General features: G+C 44.3%; 1 pseudogene; it reads left to right on the top strand.

Moving 5' to 3' along the window:
• LOC144050842 (protein fem-1 homolog B-like) overlaps window positions 1-23,546 on the top strand; it is a 36,550-nt pseudogene that overhangs the window by 5,993 nt on the left and 7,011 nt on the right.

Raw genomic sequence — 23,546 nt, 5'->3', positions numbered from 1 at the left:
CTTACTACACATTCTGGGAAGGTTGCCCTAACCTCAACCAGTTGCAAGTATGATGTTAACCTCACCCCGGTACAAGATCCTAACCTCAACCAGTTGAATTACTACATATTCTAGAAAGGTTGCCCTAACCTCAACCGGTTCCAAGTATGGTGTTAACCCACCCCGGTACAAATTCCTAACCTCAACCAGTTGAATTACTATATATTCTAGGGAAGTTGCCCTAACCTCAACCCATTTCAAGTATGGTGTTAACCCACCCCGGTACAAAATCCTAACCTCAACCAGTTGAATTACTACATATTCTAGAAAGGTTGCCCTAACCTCAACCGGTTCCAAGTATGGTGTTAACCCACCCCGATACAAGGTCCTAACCTCAACCAGTTGACTTACTACGCATTCTGGGAAGGTTGCCCTAACCTCAACCAGTTTCAAGTATGATGTTAACCCACCCCGGTACAAAATCCTAACCTCAACCAGTTGAATTACTACATATTCTAGAAAGGTTGCCCTAACCTCAACCGGTTCCAAGTATGGTGTTAACCCACCCCGATACAAATTCCTAACCTCAACCAGTTGAATTACTATATATTCTAGGAAAGTTGCCCTAACCTCAACCCATTTCAAGTATGGTGTTAACCCACCCCGGTACAAAGTCCTAACCTCAACCAGTGGAATTAATATATATTCTAGGAAGGGTGCCTAACCCCAACCCCTAACCCTAACCTCAACCATTTGGGGCTCTATATAAACCCTACCTTGGTCCAAACCCTAAACCCAACCCTCGGAGGGTTTTATTGAAAGCAGATCTTAGTCTGGATACCTTTTTGCTTGAGTAGAGGCTAAGTATCTCAAAAGGAAACTCTTATTGAGGGTACAAGTTTAATAAAGGTCAGACACATTTTTTATTATATGACGATTTTTTATGATATTGAGATTTTTTTATGATATTAAGATTTTTATTAAACAGAGGTGAGAGACATAAGCATAAGAGTGCTGTATGACGAGCGCCGGCCCGTGCCTTGCCCCTGGTATTTCGACAACCGTCCAGTCAATTTGATGAGGCGGGAAATACCCGGGAGTTAACCCTTATGCCATAACCTAACCCAGCCAGAGCCTTCGGACGTTCGCACTTGGTCAAGCAGTATGTGTCTCACTATGTACATAAATTATACTGATGTGCATACATATTACTGTGTAGGCAACTATAAAGGTTTTGTCAAGAATTTTTTCAAGTATTTTAAGCGGGGTTTACCTTTGTGTTTGTGATTACAGAAGGATTCCCTCGAAATGGCTCAACGTGCCAAATATGATGACTTTCAACTGATGACGAGGGGTATTAGTCAATATATAAAAGCTAAACACCATTTACAACGAACCAACTCTACAACTCCGATCCCAAATAGACTCATGTACATGGAAGATACGTTAATAAGGAGGGTTTTCCCATCCCATCCAACTGAAATGTCGACCAACCAAAAAATTGTAAATGCAAAAAATTGGACACACGCAACTGTTCGTACATTGGAGGACCACCACACGGACTGTATGACGGAAGCGGTGGAAAAACTTATGGGTCTTCCAAGAGACAAATGGGAAGACGCGGTCGCAGTGGCAAAAAGATGGGTCAATAAGGACCTCAGGAGAATTAATCAGGACTGGCTACTAGCTACAATTGCGGAATTACAGGACATGATTACACCGCCGGGGGAATCCCCACGCAAACGTAGGGCAGACATTCCACCTGAAACACTGGACCCTGAGCTGGAACAGTCAAAAACTTATTGCCTGGAACCGTTTGAGACTAATTCAGATGTTGAACTTTTTCCAACGGCAATGGATGAGGCATTGGCGCAACACGAACTATCGCAGGTATTTCCACTTCTACCTATGCGTCCCATTGTACCACAACGATCATTATTTGAGAGACACGAACATGACGGGGACAAACTTAATAACTGGACCTTGACACCGGGACGCCCCATATTGATTATGGGAGATTCAAATATGGCGAATTTACCACAAATAGAGGACAATAGAATCCAGGTGGACTGTTTTCCAGGGGCCAAACTGGATAATGCCACAAATATCTTAAAAAACAACACACCAATTTCAGAAGAGGTCATTGCAGTCATCCTCTCCTTTGGAATAAATAACCGTCACCATTCCAACATGGTAAATGTTAAAAAAGAAATAAATAGACTCCTCAAGGCAGCGACGGTAGTGTTCCCTCGGGCAGAGGTTTACATCCCGCTTGTAAATGCGTCCAACTTACTCCCAAGGAAAGAAATGGCAAACATTCAGATGATGAACTTTCACATCCAGTCTACGCAAAGAGGTATACAGAGACTCCAAAAAGATCAATTTAAGACGATCCAGGACAACATTCACTGGACCCTCGAAACAGGTGCCCAAATGTGGAAATGGTGGTCGTCTTTTTTAGACTCACCCCAACCAATTCTCGGGGAACCACGAAACCCCTAAAAAGGGCAAATGGCATTATAAACCTGTCGACGAATTTTAAACTAACTCCGGCCCAAGAAAGTATACTCAGTAAGGGACTAACGTTTATTCCCACACTAAAACAAAAGACTAGACAGGAGCATCTTAGAGATTCCATTAAAACAGATTTACGGTCCTATCACCGACGACTAAAATGTCAAATTTACTTTGGACTCTCAGATCCACCTACAGGGGGACACTTCCTCCCCAAATCTAATTGGGCACCAGACGCACGCTTGCTTCCGGATCAAATCAGGGACTTGATTGACATGGATAGGAGATCGGTTAAAGACTTAATCAACAACACTAAGGAAAAAACAAATATTACACAGGAAGAATCAAGGGCCTTAAAGGAATTACAAGAAGATTCGAGAATAATACTGAAACCAGCGGATAAGGGCAACAGTTGGGTAATAATGGACAAAATACAGTATATAAAGGAAGGACTAAGACAATTACAGGACACACATTACTACACACCGTTAATAACTCCATGGTATCCGGAAACAAAAGAAATTATCAAGAATATCCTGATAAATATGAAAAAAAGAAAAGTACTGAATAAAAAACAAACCAGGTTTTTGGAAGGGCCTGAAAAACCTAGACCCAGATACTTCTATATGCTTCCTAAGGTGCACAAATTGCCAAGTAAATGGCCGGTTCCTGGTATTATGCCACCGGGTCGCCCAATTGTATCGGACTGCGGAAGTGAGAGCTACGAAATTGCGAGCTATATAGACTCTTTTCTTACTCCGATCTCGACAAAACATCCAAGCTACCTGAAGGATACGACAGATTTTATACAAAAAGTCAGAAATGTTGAAGTTACAGAACCCTTGACTCTGTTCACCTTGGATGTAAATAGCCTGTATACTAACATTGATATTGACCTAGGCATGGCGGCGGTGAGGGACACTTTGGCTAAATTCCCGGACAAGAATAGACCGGATGATGACATCCTTAAACTCTTGCATGTGAGTTTAACGCGGAATGACTTTGAGTTTGATGATAAATATTATTTACAGACAAAGGGAACAGCGATGGGCAAAAAATTTGCCCCTGCATATGCAAATATTTATATGGCGGTGTGGGAGGAATCCATTTTGAAAACATGTGAGAAAATTCCAAAACTGTACTTGAGGTACTTGGATGACATATGGGGGATATGGGAACACTCTAAGGAAGATCTTGAAAGTTTCTTTAAACTTTTAAATGATCATCATCCCCTCATTACACTAGAACGAACGACCAGTTTAAAAGAAATACAGTTTTTGGATACACTGGTGTACAAGTCCGATACGTTACCACAAACTTTAATGACTAGGATATATTTTAAACCTACAGACACACACGCGTTGTTGCATAGAACCAGCTTCCACCCAAAACACACCTTCAAAGGGGTAGTTAAGTCACAGTTGCTTAGATACGACAGAATCTGTTCCGAATTACGACATAGGAAGGCAGCTGAAATAACTCTGTTCAGATCGCTACGCAACAGGGGCTACTCCAGGACTCTTCTACGATCCATCAGGAAACAGGTCTACACCGAGAAAGCGCAAGGAGCCAAGAATACACCACAACGGCGGTTACTACCCTGTATCTCCACGTATTCGACTTTTGCATTGAGAGCACATCGACAATTGCGTCAGAACTTCCAAGAAAAAATGAAAGAGGTACCCAACTCATCACACTTACGTTTTGTTTCGGCATTCGGGAAAAATCCAAACCTTAAAGACTTGTTAGTTAGATCTAGATTGACTTCTCCGATGACGACCATCAAACGAACAAAACACCAAAAAACACTCAGAAATGAGAACACGGGGGACCGTCTAACTCCACACTATACGGCTCCAAATAAATCAAACTGTGTATACCTAATAAGCTGCAATATGTGCAAAGCTAAATATGTGGGGGAAACCAGAAATACTCTCCTCACCAGAAAGGCACATCACAAATATAACGTTAGAACCGAGAAAAAGACAGATACCTATCTAGTCAAACACTTCTTACGACATGGGGAGGAAAGAATGAAATTTCGAGTTCTTGAACAAAACTCCAAGTGGACATCTACAGAAAGAAAGAAAAAGGAATGGGGATGGATTAGAAAATTAGGAACTATATACCCGGGGGGTCTAAATGAAAAGTACAAAAAAAGCAGGGGAATAGTAGAGGACTAATGGAATACAAACAAAAATAGAAAAAATGCCTGACAATTTGGAGTTGAAACATGGATCAAGTTAGATTTTAAATAATGGAAATAAGACTTACTTTGAATAAGGGGACTTATTAAAATCGTTGGATAACCTGAAAAATTCAGTCTTTACTGTAACTATAAAAAGTAAACGGAGCGACGAAGACAACAAATAACCAATTAAATTGGTACAAGTAGGTGTCTGACGCTTAACAATGCGATTTTCTACTTTAAGGAAGGATGACGAAAAGATCACAATTAATACCGCAAGAGGAGTAGTAGATGGAGGATGTGATAAGAGTGTCTAACCAACAGAGTAGTTGCACCTGCGACAACATGATATGTTGGCTTTACTCACCGCTGACACCTCCTCCTCTTTTTCTGGATAAAACAGACATAAACAGTTTCATTAATATAGTAAACATAAAAAGGAATACACGGATGGAGATAAGGTAGACGAACCACTTTAATTTCGGAATAAACTTTGACCTGGACACTCAAATATGGGAAGCGGAAGAGGCACAATATTAAAGTTAATATTTAGATAAATGGAGTTGCGTAATCCGTTGATTGAGAATAAATCTTCTTCACATATTGGACTCTGGATAATATCAGCTAAAGAGGGGCCTCATACAAATAAATCATTATATCCCTGATGACTTGAGTATCTCTTTTATTATTCTTTTATTATTTTTAGACTTACTAGAGAAATGTTTATATTGGTCTACTTTCACTCTTTTTCCCATTCTTCCCTCCAAATAGGAGGGAGCCAGTGGGAGATTAGAGTCGCCAGCCCGGTCCGGCTACGGAGGGTTCGGTCCGTACAGACCCCTCTCCGAGACTCTAATCTCTCCTTCTCAAAATATATGAGGATGCTCCTATTTTTCCCTTTCTCTTTTTCCTTCTCTATTCTCTCAAACTTTTTTGATTTTTCCACCTTTCACTCCTTCTTAAATTCCCCCCCCCCCTCTATTTTCTTATCTTGTTCCTCCCCCTTTCTCTTTCCCTCTTCCTCTCACTCACAAACCCTCCCCCTTTTTTGTCCCACATCACTTTTTCTCATTATCTTTTAATTCTTCCTTTTCTTCCCCAAACAATTTTTTTCTCTCTCTCTCACTTCCCCTATTTGTCTATTTTCTTTCCTTTTCTCAATAAATTTAATTAAAACGACTTTTGACTCAATGATTTAATTAATAAACTTTGAGTTCTTCTTCTAACCAACTCGTTTTCTGACTCTTTCTATATACAAGAGATGTTGATCTAATCTGAACGGCTCCTCAATTTGACCACTAGATGGCAGCATAGGGTAATGCATGTACTCTAATTTAGATGGAACATGCGGACAGGGCATGCTAATTACCCAGAATACACCATATATTCCGTTCTAAAACAAAAACTTTAAGGGAGATGTATTAGCAGTTTGAATTCTGAGAAGGGGGATTTAAGAGTTTAATCTGATAATAGATATTAAAACCCGTCAGTTAATTTTTAATTTTTAATTTTTAATTTTACTTTTGGAAAAATGAAAAGGTTTCACACCGTCAATTAAAGGAGTACGGACAGTAATGACCTCTAGGGCTTTTCGACGTAAGTGGTAGGACAAACCATCCTGATTGAGGCACGCCTTCCAGATTGGTCAGTATACGCAGTCTCTTCTTGTTATTTTCTTACATAGTTACAAATACCAGGGGCTGTGCGGTGTAATGGAGCACTGGTATTTTCAAAAAATGCCAGGGGTTTTGCGATGTATGATAACACTGGCATTTTCTAACTTTCTCTCCTTCTCCTCTTCTTCTCCTTCTCCTCTTCTTCTCCTTCTCCTCTTCTTCTCCTTCTCCTCTTCTTCTCCTTCTCCTCTTCTTCTCCTCCTTTTCTCCTCCTTTTCCCCTCCTTTTCCCCTCCTTTTCTCCTCCTTTTCTCCTCCTTTTCTCCTCTTCTTCTTATCACCTGTACGTTCTCTATTTCCCTCTTTAGTTCTCATTTCATTTCTTATTTTCCTTACAGCCATTATTTCTTCTTTAATTCTGTCTTACTCTCTGTCCTTTCTTTTTTTTTCTCTGTCTATAATTTCGATCTTTTTTAATACCTCTGTACCTTTTCTATTTCTCTCTTAACTCTAACCTCTGTGCTTTCTTACAATCTTTATTTCTTCTTTAATTCTGTCCTACTCTCTATTTCCCCCCCTATTTTCTTCTGTCAATAACTTCACTCTCCTTTAATACCTTAAAGTCTATACATCTGTTTTCTCCACTTAATTTTAATTCATCCTATTAAACTTCGTTCTTGCTCTTTAGCGACATCTCGTGGTGATAATCACTCCTGTAAGCAACAGACTAAGGTAGTTCATCCTTCGATTTCAACTGCCTTCCCCCTCAACCGCCTTTCCCCTCGACTGAGGGTGAGTACATTTTATACATCTGAATGTTGAATATATACAGAACCAAAGGTTAGAAACGGTCACAAAGGGAGGTAATGTATTACTTCTATAGAGGGTGTATAGTTATTAACGCCTCAATAGTATATAATGAAATACTAGGTATCTGAAATAAATAATAAACATTTCTGGACAGGACATAAAAACTGGCTGACAACTTCAACTCCCTTGGGAATGTAAAATGTTTACTAAACAGATGGTGGAAGAAGCATGTAATTTGTCTCATATAGACTTCATTAACCTCTGATGGACTCCCGAAAGGTACCCATAGAGGGAGACATTTACTAAAATGAGAAAATTAGGGAACGGGAAAAAGTTGCAAAAATCTATCATGCATTGAATGATTTTTATGGGACCTTATGGTACAACGAACCACATATAGGATGGTTTAAACATAAAATAAATCGGGCTTAAAGTACAATTTCCAAATGACATATTACAAGGTTGGTTTCATTAAGCACCAACAAATCAAGGGTACACAATTGCTAACAAAGGGTTTCGATAACGTTAAAATACAATGACCTGAATTGGACCCAAAATAGAGGAACACACCCCGGAGCTTGATCAACTCTGGCGGGGCCGCCCTTGAGGGAGGGTGTCTAGTGACAATGGCCGAAACACCCAATGATCTCAAGGTTCACTACTGATGATGTGTTCCTACCCTAAATCACAGCAGGGACACTATAAAACTGTTAACTGAAATAGGAAATAATACCCTGCTGTACTCATTGCGATAAGTTTTTATTTAAATGTGGGACCTTTGTGGTTAGTATGGGTTATAGTTTCATGAAAGGTGAAAATCCAGCCCTAACCTCAACCTGTCTCAAATATGGTGTTAACCCACCCCTGCACAATGTCCTATTTAAAAAAAAAAAAAAAAAAAAAAAAAAAAAAAAAAAAAAAAAAAAAAAAAAAAAAAAAAAAAAAAAAAAAAAAAAAAAATTACCGTTTTATTACTGCATTTTCGGGGACGGTTGCCCTAACCTCAACCCGTTTCAAATATGGTGTTAACCCACCCTGATACAAGGTCCTAACCTCAACCAGTTGACTTACTACACATTCTGGGAAGGTTGCCCTAACCTCAACCAGTTGCAAGTATGATGTTAACCTCACCCCGGTACAAGATCCTAACCTCAACCAGTTGAATTACTACATATTCTAGAAAGGTTGCCCTAACCTCAACCGGTTCCAAGTATGGTGTTAACCCACCCCGGTACAAATTCCTAACCTCAACCAGTTGAATTACTATATATTCTAGGGAAGTTGCCCTAACCTCAACCCATTTCAAGTATGGTGTTAACCCACCCCGGTACAAAATCCTAACCTCAACCAGTTGAATTACTACATATTCTAGAAAGGTTGCCCTAACCTCAACCGGTTCCAAGTATGGTGTTAACCCACCCCGATACAAGGTCCTAACCTCAACCAGTTGACTTACTACGCATTCTGGGAAGGTTGCCCTAACCTCAACCAGTTTCAAGTATGATGTTAACCCACCCCGGTACAAAATCCTAACCTCAACCAGTTGAATTACTACATATTCTAGAAAGGTTGCCCTAACCTCAACCGGTTCCAAGTATGGTGTTAACCCACCCCGATACAAATTCCTAACCTCAACCAGTTGAATTACTATATATTCTAGGAAAGTTGCCCTAACCTCAACCCATTTCAAGTATGGTGTTAACCCACCCCGGTACAAAGTCCTAACCTCAACCAGTGGAATTAATATATATTCTAGGAAGGGTGCCTAACCCCAACCCCTAACCCTAACCTCAACCATTTGGGGCTCTATATAAACCCTACCTTGGTCCAAACCCTAAACCCAACCCTCGGAGGGTTTTATTGAAAGCAGATCTTAGTCTGGATACCTTTTTGCTTGAGTAGAGGCTAAGTATCTCAAAAGGAAACTCTTATTGAGGGTACAAGTTTAATAAAGGTCAGACACATTTTTTATTATATGACGATTTTTTATGATATTGAGATTTTTTTATGATATTAAGATTTTTATTAAACAGAGGTGAGAGACATAAGCATAAGAGTGCTGTATGACGAGCGCCGGCCCGTGCCTTGCCCCTGGTATTTCGACAACCGTCCAGTCAATTTGATGAGGCGGGAAATACCCGGGAGTTAACCCTTATGCCATAACCTAACCCTAACCCTAACCCTAACCCTAACCCTAACCCTAACCCTAACCCTAACCCTAACCCTAACCCTAACCCTAACCCTAACCCTAACCCTAACCCTAACCCTAACCCTAACCCTAACCCTAACCCTAACCCTAACCCTAACCCTAACCCTAACCCTAACCCTAACCCTAACCCTAACCCTAACCCTAAACCCTAACCCTAACCCTAACCCTAACCCTAACCCTAACCCTAACCCTAACCCTAACCCTAACCCTAACCCTAACCCTAACCCTAACCCTAACCCTAACCCTAACCCTAACCCCTAACCCTAACCCTAACCCTAACCCTAACCCTAACCCTAACCCTAACCCTAACCCTAACCCTAACCCTAACCCTAACCCTAACCCTAACCCTAACCCTAACCCTAACCCTAACCCTAACCACTTTGGGAGCTGTGCCTAACCCTAACCTTGGGAACCCTAGTGGTTGAATCTAACCCTAGCGACACACGACGTGGGATTTTTGTCTTGAACGACTCCAGAACGGGACTCCAGGGATCTGCACATCACAAACCCAGAATTTTGACCAGGGGTGGGACTGCAGGTGGCCAGGGTAAGCGTAAATCCTTGGCTATGGCATAACAGGTGGCGAGTTTCTAATTGAACGGCGTAAATCCTTAACATGCATAGTTTGATAGGTGGCAATCGGCGTAAAACCTTTAATTCGGGGTGGGAGTGTTTGTGATTGTGAGTGAACTGATGGAAACGGGATGGAGAAGGACGAAACAGAGAAAACACCAAATGTGGAAAGTAAAAGCCCAGACAAACAACACCAAACATGGACAGTGGAAGAACAACAATATGCAGTGACACCAAGAAAGGACAGTAAGAAAGCCAAATGAAGGAGAGCAACTAAGCCAAAAAGGACAACACCAAGGAAGGAAAGAAGGAAAGTCAAGCAAGACGTCAAGTGCAAACCGTCCTGGGCATGACGTTAAACTGCATCCAGATGAGACTCCGCCTGAAGAAGGACTAACAAACTCCGAAACGTCGCGAACACGGGTCTCATCAGGTATAGTGCACACTTGTATATATTGTAAATAGAACTTATTACTTATGATACAAAGGCCAACTCAGATAAGCAATGCACGCATGCATGATAAAACACCGAGCAAGGAAAGAATGGAAGTCAAGATGGACGAGAAAACACACCAAGTAAGGAAAGAAGAAAGATCATGCAAGAAAGGAAAGTAAGCTAACCTGAAAGAAGGAATGAATGATGGACATTAGGAGGAGGAGCCTCAGTGTGTTGGTGGGGTGTCGTAGGACCGTGCACTTACGCCTTCGTTTGGGCGTCTCAGTCCCCTAACCTAACTCGCCAGTGCCACCACCTTACCTGTGCTCTGGGGATCCCTCGTGAGACCTACTGATCCCATTCACTTTAACGCCCTACTGTGCCTCTTCCTAACCATAACCACTTTGGGAACTGTGCCTAACCCCAACCACTTTGGGAACTGTGCCTAACCCTAACCACTTTGGGAGCTGTGCCTAACCCTAACCTTGGGAACCCTAGTGGTTGAATCTAACCCTAGCGACACACGACGTGGGATTTTTGTCTTGAACGACTCCAGAACGGGACTCCAGGGATCTGCACATCACAAACCCAGAATTTTGACCAGGGGTGGGACTGCAGGTGGCCAGGGTAAGCGTAAATCCTTGGCTATGGCATAACAGGTGGCGAGTTTCTAATTGAACGGCGTAAATCCTTAACATGCATAGTTTGATAGGTGGCAATCGGCGTAAAACCTTTAATTCGGGGTGGGAGTGTTTGTGATTGTGAGTGAACTGATGGAAACGGGATGGAGAAGGACGAAACAGAGAAAACACCAAATGTGGAAAGTAAAAGCCCAGACAAACAACACCAAACATGGACAGTGGAAGAACAACAATATGCAGTGACACCAAGAAAGGACAGTAAGAAAGCCAAATGAAGGAGAGCAACTAAGCCAAAAAGGACAACACCAAGGAAGGAAAGAAGGAAAGTCAAGCAAGACGTCAAGTGCAAACCGTCCTGGGCATGACGTTAAACTGCATCCAGATGAGACTCCGCCTGAAGAAGGACTAACAAACTCCGAAACGTCGCGAACACGGGTCTCATCAGGTATAGTGCACACTTGTATATATTGTAAATAGAACTTATTACTTATGATACAAAGGCCAACTCAGATAAGCAATGCACGCATGCATGATAAAACACCGAGCAAGGAAAGAATGGAAGTCAAGATGGACGAGAAAACACACCAAGTAAGGAAAGAAGAAAGATCATGCAAGAAAGGAAAGTAAGCTAACCTGAAAGAAGGAATGAATGATGGACATTAGGAGGAGGAGCCTCAGTGTGTTGGTGGGGTGTCGTAGGACCGTGCACTTACGCCTTCGTTTGGGCGTCTCAGTCCCCTAACCTAACTCGCCAGTGCCACCACCTTACCTGTGCTCTGGGGATCCCTCGTGAGACCTACTGATCCCATTCACTTTAACGCCCTACTGTGCCTCTTCCTAACCATAACCACAACCACTTTGGGAACTGTGCCTAACCCCAACCACTTTGGGAACTGTGCCTAACCCTAACCACTTTGGGAGCTGTGCCTAACCCTAACCTTGGGAACCCTAGTGGTTGAATCTAACCCTAGCGACACACGACGTGGGATTTTTGTCTTGAACGACTCCAGAACGGGACTCCAGGGATCTGCACATCACAAACCCAGAATTTTGACCAGGGGTGGGACTGCAGGTGGCCAGGGTAAGCGTAAATCCTTGGCTATGGCATAACAGGTGGCGAGTTTCTAATTGAACGGCGTAAATCCTTAACATGCATAGTTTGATAGGTGGCAATCGGCGTAAAACCTTTAATTCGGGGTGGGAGTGTTTGTGATTGTGAGTGAACTGATGGAAACGGGATGGAGAAGGACGAAACAGAGAAAACACCAAATGTGGAAAGTAAAAGCCCAGACAAACAACACCAAACATGGACAGTGGAAGAACAACAATATGCAGTGACACCAAGAAAGGACAGTAAGAAAGCCAAATGAAGGAGAGCAACTAAGCCAAAAAGGACAACACCAAGGAAGGAAAGAAGGAAAGTCAAGCAAGACGTCAAGTGCAAACCGTCCTGGGCATGACGTTAAACTGCATCCAGATGAGACTCCGCCTGAAGAAGGACTAACAAACTCCGAAACGTCGCGAACACGGGTCTCATCAGGTATAGTGCACACTTGTATATATTGTAAATAGAACTTATTACTTATGATACAAAGGCCAACTCAGATAAGCAATGCACGCATGCATGATAAAACACCGAGCAAGGAAAGAATGGAAGTCAAGATGGACGAGAAAACACACCAAGTAAGGAAAGAAGAAAGATCATGCAAGAAAGGAAAGTAAGCTAACCTGAAAGAAGGAATGAATGATGGACATTAGGAGGAGGAGCCTCAGTGTGTTGGTGGGGTGTCGTAGGACCGTGCACTTACGCCTTCGTTTGGGCGTCTCAGTCCCCTAACCTAACTCGCCAGTGCCACCACCTTACCTGTGCTCTGGGGATCCCTCGTGAGACCTACTGATCCCATTCACTTTAACGCCCTACTGTGCCTCTTCCTAACCATAACCACTTTGGGAACTGTGCCTAACCCCAACCACTTTGGGAACTGTGCCTAACCCTAACCACTTTGGGAGCTGTGCCTAACCCTAACCTTGGGAACCCTAGTGGTTGAATCTAACCCTAGCGACACACGACGTGGGATTTTTGTCTTGAACGACTCCAGAACGGGACTCCAGGGATCTGCACATCACAAACCCAGAATTTTGACCAGGGGTGGGACTGCAGGTGGCCAGGGTAAGCGTAAATCCTTGGCTATGGCATAACAGGTGGCGAGTTTCTAATTGAACGGCGTAAATCCTTAACATGCATAGTTTGATAGGTGGCAATCGGCGTAAAACCTTTAATTCGGGGTGGGAGTGTTTGTGATTGTGAGTGAACTGATGGAAACGGGATGGAGAAGGACGAAACAGAGAAAACACCAAATGTGGAAAGTAAAAGCCCAGACAAACAACACCAAACATGGACAGTGGAAGAACAACAATATGCAGTGACACCAAGAAAGGACAGTAAGAAAGCCAAATGAAGGAGAGCAACTAAGCCAAAAAGGACAACACCAAGGAAGGAAAGAAGGAAAGTCAAGCAAGACGTCAAGTGCAAACCGTCCTGGGCATGACGTTAAACTGCATCCAGATGAGACTCCGCCTGAAGAAGGACTAACAAACTCCGAAACGTCGCGAACACGGGTCTCATCAGGTATAGTGCACACTTGTATATATTGTAAATAGAACTTATTACTTATGATACAAAGGCCAACTCAGATAAGCAATGCACGCATGCATGATAAAACACCGAGCAAGGAAAGAATGGAAGTCAAGATGGACGAGAAAACACACCAAGTAAGGAAAGAAGAAAGATCATGCAAGAAAGGAAAGTAAGCTAACCTGAAAGAAGGAATGAATGATGGACATTAGGAGGAGGAGCCTCAGTGTGTTGGTGGGGTGTCGTAGGACCGTGCACTTACGCCTTCGTTTGGGCGTCTCAGTCCCCTAACCTAACTCGCCAGTGCCACCACCTTACCTGTGCTCTGGGGATCCCTCGTGAGACCTACTGATCCCATTCACTTTAACGCCCTACTGTGCCTCTTCCTAACCATAACCACTTTGGGAACTGTGCCTAACCCCAACCACTTTGGGAACTGTGCCTAACCCTAACCACTTTGGGAGCTGTGCCTAACCCTAACCTTGGGAACCCTAGTGGTTGAATCTAACCCTAGCGACACACGACGTGGGATTTTTGTCTTGAACGACTCCAGAACGGGACTCCAGGGATCTGCACATCACAAACCCAGAATTTTGACCAGGGGTGGGACTGCAGGTGGCCAGGGTAAGCGTAAATCCTTGGCTATGGCATAACAGGTGGCGAGTTTCTAATTGAACGGCGTAAATCCTTAACATGCATAGTTTGATAGGTGGCAATCGGCGTAAAACCTTTAATTCGGGGTGGGAGTGTTTGTGATTGTGAGTGAACTGATGGAAACGGGATGGAGAAGGACGAAACAGAGAAAACACCAAATGTGGAAAGTAAAAGCCCAGACAAACAACACCAAACATGGACAGTGGAAGAACAACAATATGCAGTGACACCAAGAAAGGACAGTAAGAAAGCCAAATGAAGGAGAGCAACTAAGCCAAAAAGGACAACACCAAGGAAGGAAAGAAGGAAAGTCAAGCAAGACGTCAAGTGCAAACCGTCCTGGGCATGACGTTAAACTGCATCCAGATGAGACTCCGCCTGAAGAAGGACTAACAAACTCCGAAACGTCGCGAACACGGGTCTCATCAGGTATAGTGCACACTTGTATATATTGTAAATAGAACTTATTACTTATGATACAAAGGCCAACTCAGATAAGCAATGCACGCATGCATGATAAAACACCGAGCAAGGAAAGAATGGAAGTCAAGATGGACGAGAAAACACACCAAGTAAGGAAAGAAGAAAGATCATGCAAGAAAGGAAAGTAAGCTAACCTGAAAGAAGGAATGAATGATGGACATTAGGAGGAGGAGCCTCAGTGTGTTGGTGGGGTGTCGTAGGACCGTGCACTTACGCCTTCGTTTGGGCGTCTCAGTCCCCTAACCTAACTCGCCAGTGCCACCACCTTACCTGTGCTCTGGGGATCCCTCGTGAGACCTACTGATCCCATTCACTTTAACGCCCTACTGTGCCTCTTCCTAACCATAACCACTTTGGGAACTGTGCCTAACCCCAACCACTTTGGGAACTGTGCCTAACCCTAACCACTTTGGGAGCTGTGCCTAACCCTAACCTTGGGAACCCTAGTGGTTGAATCTAACCCTAGCGACACACGACGTGGGATTTTTGTCTTGAACGACTCCAGAACGGGACTCCAGGGATCTGCACATCACAAACCCAGAATTTTGACCAGGGGTGGGACTGCAGGTGGCCAGGGTAAGCGTAAATCCTTGGCTATGGCATAACAGGTGGCGAGTTTCTAATTGAACGGCGTAAATCCTTAACATGCATAGTTTGATAGGTGGCAATCGGCGTAAAACCTTTAATTCGGGGTGGGAGTGTTTGTGATTGTGAGTGAACTGATGGAAACGGGATGGAGAAGGACGAAACAGAGAAAACACCAAATGTGGAAAGTAAAAGCCCAGACAAACAACACCAAACATGGACAGTGGACGAACAACAATATGCAGTGACACCAAGAAAGGACAGTAAGAAAGCCAAATGAAGGAGAGCAACTAAGCCAAAAAGGACAACACCAAGGAAGGAAAGAAGGAAAGTCAAGCAAGACGTCAAGTGCAAACCGTCCTGGGCATGACGTTAAACTGCATCCAGATGAGACTCCGCCTGAAGAAGGACTAACAAACTCCGAAACGTCGCGAACACGGGTCTCATCAGGTATAGTGCACACTTGTATATATTGTAAATAGAACTTATTACTTATGATACAAAGGCCAACTCAGATAAGCAATGCACGCATGCATGATAAAACACCGAGCAAGGAAAGAATGGAAGTCAAGATGGACGAGAAAACACACCAAGTAAGGAAAGAAGAAAGATCATGCAAGAAAGGAAAGTAAGCTAACCTGAAAGAAGGAATGAATGATGGACATTAGGAGGAGGAGCCTCAGTGTGTTGGTGGGGTGTCGTAGGACCGTGCACTTACGCCTTCGTTTGGGCGTCTCAGTCCCCTAACCTAACTCGCCAGTGCCACCACCTTACCTGTGCTCTGGGGATCCCTCGTGAGACCTACTGATCCCATTCACTTTAACGCCCTACTGTGCCTCTTCCTAACCATAACCACTTTGGGAACTGTGCCTAACCCCAACCACTTTGGGAACTGTGCCTAACCCTAACCACTTTGGGAGCTGTGCCTAACCCTAACCTTGGGAACCCTAGTGGTTGAATCTAACCCTAGCGACACACGACGTGGGATTTTTGTCTTGAACGACTCCAGAACGGGACTCCAGGGATCTGCACATCACAAACCCAGAATTTTGACCAGGGGTGGGACTGCAGGTGGCCAGGGTAAGCGTAAATCCTTGGCTATGGCATAACAGGTGGCGAGTTTCTAATTGAACGGCGTAAATCCTTAACATGCATAGTTTGATAGGTGGCAATCGGCGTAAAACCTTTAATTCGGGGTGGGAGTGTTTGTGATTGTGAGTGAACTGATGGAAACGGGATGGAGAAGGACGAAACAGAGAAAACACCAAATGTGGAAAGTAAAAGCCCAGACAAACAACACCAAACATGGACAGTGGAAGAACAACAATATGCAGTGACACCAAGAAAGGACAGTAAGAAAGCCAAATGAAGGAGAGCAACTAAGCCAAAAAGGACAACACCAAGGAAGGAAAGAAGGAAAGTCAAGCAAGACGTCAAGTGCAAACCGTCCTGGGCATGACGTTAAACTGCATCCAGATGAGACTCCGCCTGAAGAAGGACTAACAAACTCCGAAACGTCGCGAACACGGGTCTCATCAGGTATAGTGCACACTTGTATATATTGTAAATAGAACTTATTACTTATGATACAAAGGCCAACTCAGATAAGCAATGCACGCATGCATGATAAAACACCGAGCAAGGAAAGAATGGAAGTCAAGATGGACGAGAAAACACACCAAGTAAGGAAAGAAGAAAGATCATGCAAGAAAGGAAAGTAAGCTAACCTGAAAGAAGGAATGAATGATGGACATTAGGAGGAGGAGCCTCAGTGTGTTGGTGGGGTGTCGTAGGACCGTGCACTTACGCCTTCGTTTGGGCGTCTCAGTCCCCTAACCTAACTCGCCAGTGCCACCACCTTACCTGTGCTCTGGGGATCCCTCGTGAGACCTACTGATCCCATTCACTTTAACGCCCTACTGTGCCTCTTCCTAACCATAACCACTTTGGGAACTGTGCCTAACCCCAACCACTTTGGGAACTGTGCCTAACCCTAACCACTTTGGGAGCTGTGCCTAACCCTAACCTTGGGAACCCTAGTGGTTGAATCTAACCCTAGCGACACACGACGTGGGATTTTTGTCTTGAACGACTCCAGAACGGGACTCCAGGGATCTGCACATCACAAACCCAGAATTTTGACCAGGGGTGGGACTGCAGGTGGCCAGGGTAAGCGTAAATCCTTGGCTATGGCATAACAGGTGGCGAGTTTCTAATTGAACGGCGTAAATCCTTAACATGCATAGTTTGATAGGTGGCAATCGGCGTAAAACCTTTAATTCGGGGTGGGAGTGTTTGTGATTGTGAGTGAACTGATGGAAACGGGATGGAGAAGGACGAAACAGAGAAAACACCAAATGTGGAAAGTAAAAGCCCAGACAAACAACACCAAACATGGACAGTGGAAGAACAACAATATGCAGTGACACCAAGAAAGGACAGTAAGAAAGCCAAATGAAGGAGAGCAACTAAGCCAAAAAGGACAACACCAAGGAAGGAAAGAAGGAAAGTCAAGCAAGACGTCAAGTGCAAACCGTCCTGGGCATGACGTTAAACTGCATCCAGATGAGACTCCGCCTGAAGAAGGACTAACAAACTCCGAAACGTCGCGAACACGGGTCTCATCAGGTATAGTGCACACTTGTATATATTGTAAATAGAACTTATTACTTATGATACAAAGGCCAACTCAGATAAGCAATGCACGCATGCATGATAAAACACCGAGCAAGGAAAGAATGGAAGTCAAGATGGACGAGAAAACACACCAAGTAAGGAAAGAAGAAAGATCATGCAAGAAAGGAAAGTAAGCTAACCTGAAAGAAGGAATGAATGATGGACATTAGGAGGAGGAGCCTCAGTGTGTTGGTGGGGTGTCGTAGGACCGTGCACTTACGCCTTCGTTTGGGCGTCTCAGTCCCCTAACCTAACTCGCCAGTGCCACCACCTTACCTGTGCTCTGGGGATCCCTCGTGAGACCTACTGATCCCATTCACTTTAACGCCCTACTGTGCCTCTTCCTAACCATAACCACTTTGGGAACTGTGCCTAACCCCAACCACTTTGGGAACTGTGCCTAACCCTAACCACTTTGGGAGCTGTGCCTAACCCTAACCTTGGGAACCCTAGTGGTTGAATCTAACCCTAGCGACACACGACGTGGGATTTTTGTCTTGAACGACTCCAGAACGGGACTCCAGGGATCTGCACATCACAAACCCAGAATTTTGACCAGGGGTGGGACTGCAGGTGGCCAGGGTAAGCGTAAATCCTTGGCTATGGCATAACAGGTGGCGAGTTTCTAATTGAACGGCGTAAATCCTTAACATGCATAGTTTGATAGGTGGCAATCGGCGTAAAACCTTTAATTCGGGGTGGGAGTGTTTGTGATTGTGAGTGAACTGATGGAAACGGGATGGAGAAGGACGAAACAGAGAAAACACCAAATGTGGAAAGTAAAAGCCCAGACAAACAACACCAAACATGGACAGTGGAAGAACAACAATATGCAGTGACACCAAGAAAGGACAGTAAGAAAGCCAAATGAAGGAGAGCAACTAAGCCAAAAAGGACAACACCAAGGAAGGAAAGAAGGAAAGTCAAGCAAGACGTCAAGTGCAAACCGTCCTGGGCATGACGTTAAACTGCATCCAGATGAGACTCCGCCTGAAGAAGGACTAACAAACTCCGAAACGTCGCGAACACGGGTCTCATCAGGTATAGTGCACACTTGTATATATTGTAAATAGAACTTATTACTTATGATACAAAGGCCAACTCAGATAAGCAATGCACGCATGCATGATAAAACACCGAGCAAGGAAAGAATGGAAGTCAAGATGGACGAGAAAACACACCAAGTAAGGAAAGAAGAAAGATCATGCAAGAAAGGAAAGTAAGCTAACCTGAAAGAAGGAATGAATGATGGACATTAGGAGGAGGAGCCTCAGTGTGTTGGTGGGGTGTCGTAGGACCGTGCACTTACGCCTTCGTTTGGGCGTCTCAGTCCCCTAACCTAACTCGCCAGTGCCACCACCTTACCTGTGCTCTGGGGATCCCTCGTGAGACCTACTGATCCCATTCACTTTAACGCCCTACTGTGCCTCTTCCTAACCATAACCACTTTGGGAACTGTGCCTAACCCCAACCACTTTGGGAACTGTGCCTAACCCTAACCACTTTGGGAGCTGTGCCTAACCCTAACCTTGGGAACCCTAGTGGTTGAATCTAACCCTAGCGACACACGACGTGGGATTTTTGTCTTGAACGACTCCAGAACGGGACTCCAGGGATCTGCACATCACAAACCCAGAATTTTGACCAGGGGTGGGACTGCAGGTGGCCAGGGTAAGCGTAAATCCTTGGCTATGGCATAACAGGTGGCGAGTTTCTAATTGAACGGCGTAAATCCTTAACATGCATAGTTTGATAGGTGGCAATCGGCGTAAAACCTTTAATTCGGGGTGGGAGTGTTTGTGATTGTGAGTGAACTGATGGAAACGGGATGGAGAAGGACGAAACAGAGAAAACACCAAATGTGGAAAGTAAAAGCCCAGACAAACAACACCAAACATGGACAGTGGAAGAACAACAATATGCAGTGACACCAAGAAAGGACAGTAAGAAAGCCAAATGAAGGAGAGCAACTAAGCCAAAAAGGACAACACCAAGGAAGGAAAGAAGGAAAGTCAAGCAAGACGTCAAGTGCAAACCGTCCTGGGCATGACGTTAAACTGCATCCAGATGAGACTCCGCCTGAAGAAGGACTAACAAACTCCGAAACGTCGCGAACACGGGTCTCATCAGGTATAGTGCACACTTGTATATATTGTAAATAGAACTTATTACTTATGATACAAAGGCCAACTCAGATAAGCAATGCACGCATGCATGATAAAACACCGAGCAAGGAAAGAATGGAAGTCAAGATGGACGAGAAAACACACCAAGTAAGGAAAGAAGAAAGATCATGCAAGAAAGGAAAGTAAGCTAACCTGAAAGAAGGAATGAATGATGGACATTAGGAGGAGGAGCCTCAGTGTGTTGGTGGGGTGTCGTAGGACCGTGCACTTACGCCTTCGTTTGGGCGTCTCAGTCCCCTAACCTAACTCGCCAGTGCCACCACCTTACCTGTGCTCTGGGGATCCCTCGTGAGACCTACTGATCCCATTCACTTTAACGCCCTACTGTGCCTCTTCCTAACCATAACCACTTTGGGAACTGTGCCTAACCCCAACCACTTTGGGAACTGTGCCTAACCCTAACCACTTTGGGAGCTGTGCCTAACCCTAACCTTGGGAACCCTAGTGGTTGAATCTAACCCTAGCGACACACGACGTGGGATTTTTGTCTTGAACGACTCCAGAACGGGACTCCAGGGATCTGCACATCACAAACCCAGAATTTTGACCAGGGGTGGGACTGCAGGTGGCCAGGGTAAGCGTAAATCCTTGGCTATGGCATAACAGGTGGCGAGTTTCTAATTGAACGGCGTAAATCCTTAACATGCATAGTTTGATAGGTGGCAATCGGCGTAAAACCTTTAATTCGGGGTGGGAGTGTTTGTGATTGTGAGTGAACTGATGGAAACGGGATGGAGAAGGACGAAACAGAGAAAACACCAAATGTGGAAAGTAAAAGCCCAGACAAACAACACCAAACATGGACAGTGGAAGAACAACAATATGCAGTGACACCAAGAAAGGACAGTAAGAAAGCCAAATGAAGGAGAGCAACTAAGCCAAAAAGGACAACACCAAGGAAGGAAAGAAGGAAAGTCAAGCAAGACGTCAAGTGCAAACCGTCCTGGGCATGACGTTAAACTGCATCCAGATGAGACTCCGCCTGAAGAAGGACTAACAAACTCCGAAACGTCGCGAACACGGGTCTCATCAGGTATAGTGCACACTTGTATATATTGTAAATAGAACTTATTACTTATGATACAAAGGCCAACTCAGATAAGCAATGCACGCATGCATGATAAAACACCGAGCAAGGAAAGAATGGAAGTCAAGATGGACGAGAAAACACACCAAGTAAGGAAAGAAGAAAGATCATGCAAGAAAGGAAAGTAAGCTAACCTGAAAGAAGGAATGAATGATGGACATTAGGAGGAGGAGCCTCAGTGTGTTGGTGGGGTGTCGTAGGACCGTGCACTTACGCCTTCGTTTGGGCGTCTCAGTCCCCTAACCTAACTCGCCAGTGCCACCACCTTACCTGTGCTCTGGGGATCCCTCGTGAGACCTACTGATCCCATTCACTTTAACGCCCTACTGTGCCTCTTCCTAACCATAACCACTTTGGGAACTGTGCCTAACCCCAACCACTTTGGGAACTGTGCCTAACCCTAACCACTTTGGGAGCTGTGCCTAACCCTAACCTTGGGAACCCTAGTGGTTGAATCTAACCCTAGCGACACACGACGTGGGATTTTTGTCTTGAACGACTCCAGAACGGGACTCCAGGGATCTGCACATCACAAACCCAGAATTTTGACCAGGGGTGGGACTGCAGGTGGCCAGGGTAAGCGTAAATCCTTGGCTATGGCATAACAGGTGGCGAGTTTCTAATTGAACGGCGTAAATCCTTAACATGCATAGTTTGATAGGTGGCAATCGGCGTAAAACCTTTAATTCGGGGTGGGAGTGTTTGTGATTGTGAGTGAACTGATGGAAACGGGATGGAGAAGGACGAAACAGAGAAAACACCAAATGTGGAAAGTAAAAGCCCAGACAAACAACACCAAACATGGACAGTGGAAGAACAACAATATGCAGTGACACCAAGAAAGGACAGTAAGAAAGCCAAATGAAGGAGAGCAACTAAGCCAAAAAGGACAACACCAAGGAAGGAAAGAAGGAAAGTCAAGCAAGACGTCAAGTGCAAACCGTCCTGGGCATGACGTTAAACTGCATCCAGATGAGACTCCGCCTGAAGAAGGACTAACAAACTCCGAAACGTCGCGAACACGGGTCTCATCAGGTATAGTGCACACTTGTATATATTGTAAATAGAACTTATTACTTATGATACAAAGGCCAACTCAGATAAGCAATGCACGCATGCATGATAAAACACCGAGCAAGGAAAGAATGGAAGTCAAGATGGACGAGAAAACACACCAAGTAAGGAAAGAAGAAAGATCATGCAAGAAAGGAAAGTAAGCTAACCTGAAAGAAGGAATGAATGATGGACATTAGGAGGAGGAGCCTCAGTGTGTTGGTGGGGTGTCGTAGGACCGTGCACTTACGCCTTCGTTTGGGCGTCTCAGTCCCCTAACCTAACTCGCCAGTGCCACCACCTTACCTGTGCTCTGGGGATCCCTCGTGAGACCTACTGATCCCATTCACTTTAACGCCCTACTGTGCCTCTTCCTAACCATAACCACTTTGGGAACTGTGCCTAACCCCAACCACTTTGGGAACTGTGCCTAACCCTAACCACTTTGGGAGCTGTGCCTAACCCTAACCTTGGGAACCCTAGTGGTTGAATCTAACCCTAGCGACACACGACGTGGGATTTTTGTCTTGAACGACTCCAGAACGGGACTCCAGGGATCTGCACATCACAAACCCAGAATTTTGACCAGGGGTGGGACTGCAGGTGGCCAGGGTAAGCGTAAATCCTTGGCTATGGCATAACAGGTGGCGAGTTTCTAATTGAACGGCGTAAATCCTTAACATGCATAGTTTGATAGGTGGCAATCGGCGTAAAACCTTTAATTCGGGGTGGGAGTGTTTGTGATTGTGAGTGAACTGATGGAAACGGGATGGAGAAGGACGAAACAGAGAAAACACCAAATGTGGAAAGTAAAAGCCCAGACAAACAACACCAAACATGGACAGTGGAAGAACAACAATATGCAGTGACACCAAGAAAGGACAGTAAGAAAGCCAAATGAAGGAGAGCAACTAAGCCAAAAAGGACAACACCAAGGAAGGAAAGAAGGAAAGTCAAGCAAGACGTCAAGTGCAAACCGTCCTGGGCATGACGTTAAACTGCATCCAGATGAGACTCCGCCTGAAGAAGGACTAACAAACTCCGAAACGTCGCGAACACGGGTCTCATCAGGTATAGTGCACACTTGTATATATTGTAAATAGAACTTATTACTTATGATACAAAGGCCAACTCAGATAAGCAATGCACGCATGCATGATAAAACACCGAGCAAGGAAAGAATGGAAGTCAAGATGGACGAGAAAACACACCAAGTAAGGAA

The sequence above is a fragment of the Vanacampus margaritifer genome, chromosome 4 (assembly GCF_051991255.1).
Source record: "Vanacampus margaritifer isolate UIUO_Vmar chromosome 4, RoL_Vmar_1.0, whole genome shotgun sequence".
Lineage (NCBI taxonomy): Eukaryota > Metazoa > Chordata > Actinopteri > Syngnathiformes > Syngnathidae > Vanacampus > Vanacampus margaritifer.
The sequence above is the reverse complement of the archived record's forward strand: the minus strand, read 5'-3'. Positions and strand labels throughout refer to the sequence as shown.